The sequence below is a fragment of the Amia ocellicauda genome, chromosome 6 (assembly GCF_036373705.1).
Source record: "Amia ocellicauda isolate fAmiCal2 chromosome 6, fAmiCal2.hap1, whole genome shotgun sequence".
Classification (NCBI taxonomy): Eukaryota; Metazoa; Chordata; class Actinopteri; order Amiiformes; family Amiidae; genus Amia; species Amia ocellicauda.
This window is the reverse complement of record NC_089855.1, coordinates 44626342-44631967: the sequence shown is the minus strand read 5'-3', so window position 1 is coordinate 44631967 and position 5626 is coordinate 44626342. Positions and strand designations below refer to the sequence as shown.

General features: G+C 39.5%; 1 non-coding gene across 1 annotated transcript; it reads right to left on the bottom strand.

Annotated features, from left to right (window-relative positions):
- Positions 1–4786: 4786 nt before the first annotated feature.
- On the bottom strand, positions 4787–4901 carry LOC136752043 (U5 spliceosomal RNA). The gene has a single exon (XR_010817221.1). It is a non-coding gene; the product is annotated as a U5 spliceosomal RNA (small nuclear RNA).
- Positions 4902–5626: the final 725 nt, after the last annotated feature.

The window sequence follows — 5626 nt, the reverse complement described above, 5'->3', positions numbered from 1 at the left end:
GCACTAGGAAGATGTGATCCCACGGTCGTCATTTAACTAGTGTCAATCGCCCATTAACAGAAACAATTCCTCCCTATCTGGAGAAACGGTTAAGTCATAAACAAATTAACAGCAGACATCTGTAGGCTATTCCGGCACTGTGTAATCTTTCATTACTGACAGGAGTTTCCAACAAATCGACCTTGTTGACCCTTTACTTGTCCTGCTGAATCTAATCTGCTCAGCCTGTAAACAAAACTACTTCCAATGCTAGTATTAATATAAAACATTATATAATTATCACAAAACACTTTCTTCAACTTCCAATACAGAGTCTTCAAAAGCTTTCAGACTTTAGCAGCTGGTGTATGAACACACATACAATTATACAGCATTTTCTGCAGCTTCGCAAGACCTAATTTTAAACATTGTTGGTCATTTAGATATTTAGTGAGGACCCTCTATTTCCATTTCTTCCTCCATAATAGCTAAAATAAAGTTTTACTTACATTTAATTGACCAAACCACTGCATAGGACACATCTGTTACATGAACGCTACTGAATGGCACATACATTGAAAACTACAGATAGAGACAGAAAGACAGGCAGACAGACAGACAGTAACACAGCCACCCACCCACCCACTCACACACACACACACACACACTCTATCTCTCTCTCTCTCACACACACACACAGCCAGCAAGACACAGAGCCAGCCAGCTCAGCGATGACATCACGAACCTCTCTCTGAGCTGACTGCTATGACATCACAGAGCACGTGCATTCCGTTGCTTGCCGTCTGTCAACCACTCAGTCACTGCCAGCCAGACTGCCTGGCTGGCTGGATGGGGGGGCTGTTTGCTGCTGCTGCGTACCTTAGCAAGCTTATTTGCTTGACCGGCCTTCCTCCTCCTCTGCCCACATGCCCACCTATGCCCGATCTGCTGTTCACCTGGATCACAGCTCCGCCCCAACAAGGCAGAGCCTCCCAAGAATGGTACAAACTCATCCACGTTTCCCTCCATGGAAAGCTTTAGCAACAGGCAAATACATACATATTTGTGTGTACTAAAGATCACATTTTATTACATTTTGTTTTTCTGTACTTTATAACATCTTACTGTGATTTATGATTATATTGTTTATTTTCCATACATATGTATGTATGTATGTATGCATGTATGTATGTTTGCATGTCCAATTTCTTTGTAAATACAAATGCACTGAATTGAGAGAGAGAAGTGCTAGGGCACATCTGTAACATAAACTAGGGAACAATCGTCACATGCTTAGGGAACATTCATAACATACAGGGAACATTTGTAAAACGAATTAGGGAACCTTTGTGACATACTAAAAATACATACTGGTAAGATGTTGGGCACATTTGAAACAACAAAAATGGCATTTGTTTTTTTATTAGGGACATTTATACCAGTCTGTGCAAATATCTATGCTGCAGGACTTACAGATTGAGTGAGGGGGTCATTATATTTGATTCAGAACTAACCACTGCTTCCTCAATTTTGTTTTAAACATAATTTTTTAAAAAAGTGTGCTATATATTGGTCTGGAAAAAAGGAGCAGTGGTCCCTAAGACAATTCTTTTAGTTTTTTTAACACAATTCCTAATACCCATTTTCTGTAAAATATGTTATCAACTTGCATTAATATATCATCCAAACTACAATTATACTGTAAGAGAATTTGGGATTGCTTGGTTTTTCTGTCAATCTAAACAAATAGTTGAACTGAAAACTCATAGGTCAATTGGTTTCTCTTTTAAGATTCTTTTTAGAGGGAAGATGCGTTCAAGTCATAGATGTGCAATAATCATTTATTTTGACAAAAATAGGAAACTAATATCATTCAATTATATTACTGAAAATAAGTAATATTAAGCTTCTGCTGGATTACAGTAAGAAACAGATAATAGCCATTTTCTTCTTTCTCCTCAGAGTACAGCTTATAGGCCAGTCTGGTCAGGCAGGAAGCAGTGTGTCTCTCTCTGTCTCTCCTCTCCAGCTCAGTCTTATCGTTGCAGGATGAAGAAGTTAAGAGAACTCAAATTCTCGTTGTTTTCCCTTTTATAAGGTTTCCTTCCATCCAATAGCATTTTGCCACCACCATGACGTGTCTTATGCTAAAGTAATGTAGAAGTGGGGGGTCATTTTGAATTTGGCTAAGAGCCAATCAGAGGACAGGTCCCTTTTGGTCTCTGGTCATAAAGATAGGGTTACCAGGGCTACCAGGGGATACCAGGGGCTACCAGATGAAAGGGAGGAGGTCTGTTTCCTCTACCAAACCAGATGGTATAGAATTTCCCATAGAAAAATACATTCTAACAAATAATATCTTACAGTACAAAACAGGGATTAAATTAAGTATTTTAACCACAAAGTATTGGCTACAGTTATGATGCCTACTTCACTGTTCATAGTATTGCCTACAGTTATGATGCCTACTTCACTGTTCATATGCACACAGTTTTTGAGGTCTGGACCACTGCACAGTAGTCCCTGGAGTTGTAGTCCAGACCACTGCAAAATTCATGCTGAAGTGATCTGGATCACCACGCAATGGCCCAAGGACCACTGCAAACTTGGATTTCAATGTTTTTGTGTAATCCATGTTGCTATAGCACCTACCATGTTCCTTTGTGGTGAGCTGGTTAATTCTGTTCGGGGAAAACCACAATCCTGCAGGTTTAATAAGTCTCTCTACACATCAGTCCCTGAGTACCTTCAACCAATGGTATTTTTGACCAATTAAACCCAAGAATTGAGTCGATTAAGTTGTCAAGGACTACCCAGTAAAGACGTGAACTCACGACTAGGTCACACTGTGAGCTCTCCAGAGCAGACATTGCACTGAGCTCAGTGTGAGCTCACTTAGCGCTTTTCCACCGACATGGTGCTGGTGCTGGAGCCAGAGCCGCTGCTCGGCCTGGGATCCAGCTGATCTGTTTGTGAACCGCCCCGCTTTTCCACCGGTTTTGGAACCGAACACTGACGTCACTGGATGTGGGTGTTCCCAAGTGTGGAGTAGAAGTGGAGAAACACAGCAATAATAATCGGCACCGAGGCGACTGTGTCTTTAACATCACAATCAAACTCATACCGCGTCTATGGCAAATCGTAACCCTAATGTTACATATGTTCCATAAATATGTGTTTTGCAGAATACACAAGCAAACGTTATGCAATATCAGCAATTTATCGTCACACATAATAGATCATATTGTTCTTTAACATTGATGAGAATAATTAACAAGAATTAATTTACTGTTGAAGATGTAACCCTTACCCAGTGGCTTACCCTAACTCTATGTTACAAATTTTCCCTAAACACTTATTTTGCAAGATCAATAAAAAACCTTTAGGAATTTTAAACTTTTAAAGATACACATAGGTAATACCAATGTGCTTTAACAATGCCGAAAATAAAAATGTGTTTATCTATAATAGTGAAGATATTGTATAGATGTATATCTTTCATATACACAAAATAGAAAAAAACAGTTTCAAAACCGAATATAGAACTGAAACTTTCACACAATCCATGAAAAATTGAATTTAAACATTTACAGTTCTTATCAATTCTATATATCAATTATATTCATAACCCTAACCCTAACACTAACCCTTACTTTAAGTTAAAAATGTTCCCTAAACACTTATTTTGCAGGATCAATAAAAAACTGTCAGGATTTTTTAAACTTTTACTGACACACATAGTTAAAAGCAATGTGTTATAACTTTACCACAAATCATAATCCGTATATCTTTAATTGTTTTGACATTATTAAGATATAATGCATCTTTCACATAGGGAACATTTGTTACATGATAGGAAAAACAAACAAATGATGTAACTTTGAAAATATTCAATATTACAGCATACAATTTGTCAGGCTTTATGACAGAATTTATGACATACTCTGTAAAAATCAACCAAACAGCATTTGGTGTTCATGAGAAAAAAAATATGAGATCAAAGCTATCAGACTTTAAGCAGCTGGTGTATGAACACACATACGATTATACAGCATTTTTTGCAGCTTCGCAAGACCAAATTTTAAATGTTGTTGGTAAATTAGATAATTAGTGCGGACCCTCTATTTGCATTTGATCCCCTCTATAATTGCTAAAATAAAGATTTACTGACATTATTTTGACCTTACCACTGCATAGGACACATCTGTAACATGAATGCTACTGAATGGCACATACATTGAAAACTACGGAGAATTGAGACAAATCCAATTTACACTTCATAAATAATCTTAAAACGTTTCCAAACAAGGCAAAACCCACTTGAAATACGTTCATTCACATTTTTGGTAAACAAAAAGAGAGATTGTTACATATGTTCCCTATGATGCATCTACAGAGCGAGAGACAGAGAGAGAGAGACAGAGAGAGACAGAAAGACAGACAGACAGACAGAGACTAACACAGCCATCCACTCACACACACACTCTATCTCTCTCTATCTCTCTCTCACACACACACACATACACACAGCCAGCAAGACACACAGAACCATCCAGCTCAGCGTTGACATCACATGACAAACCTCTCTCTGAGCTGACTGCTATGACATCACAGAGCACGTGCATTCCGTTGCTTGTCGTCTGTCAACCTCTCAGTCACTGCCAGCCAGACTGCCTGGCTGGCTGGATGGGGGGGCTGTTTGCTGCTGCTGCGTACCTTAGCAAGCTTATTTGTTTGACCGGCATTCCTCCTCCTCCGCCCACATGCCCACCTATGCCCGATCTACTGTTCACCTGGATCACAGCTCCGCCCCAACAAGGCAGAGCCTCCCAAGAATGGTACAAACTCATCCACGTTCCCCTCCATGGAAAGCTTTAGCAAAAGGCAAAAGCATTATAAGTAATGAAGAGGAACCCGAGTCCAAGACGCTTCCGACCAGCTATACATATTTGTGTGTATTAAAGATCACATTTTATTACATTTTGTTTTCCTGTACTTTATTACATCTTATTGTGATTTATAATTGTATTGTTTCTTTTCCATATATATATTTGTATGTATGTATGAATGTATGTATAAATGTATGTTTGAATGTCCAATTGCTTTGACAATACAAATGCACTGAATTGAGAGAGAGAGAGACAGAGAGAGAGACAGACAGAGACAGACAGACACAGAAGACAGACAGAAAGGCACTAACACAGCCACCCACCCACCCACTCTCTCACACACACACACACACACACACACACACACTCTCTCTCTCTCTCTCTGCATGCTGGGAGTTTATTGGGGAAGTCAGTGGTGGTGGGAGGTTTGTTTGCAGAGAGTGTGTGTGTGTGTGTTTTTACTACTCTTTTTCTTTCCTTTTCTTGTTTTTTATAGATACTTTTAATCGTTTGTTGGTTTTAAACGATTCGGGTTTAGGGGGTTGTTTTTCGATTTAGATCAGCATGGCGTTGCGGGCGGGGAGACCCCCCCCTTCATTTAATTACGAAACGCTGACCCGAAAGCATGGGTTTATACTCGTGTCCCAGGAGTAGGTGTCGGTAGAGGACTGTGCGATGGAGATCGGAAGGAAGGTCGGCTTCCAGAACATCGTCTCTGCGGCTCGAATGAATAAGGGCATCGTGGTTTTCCTGAATTC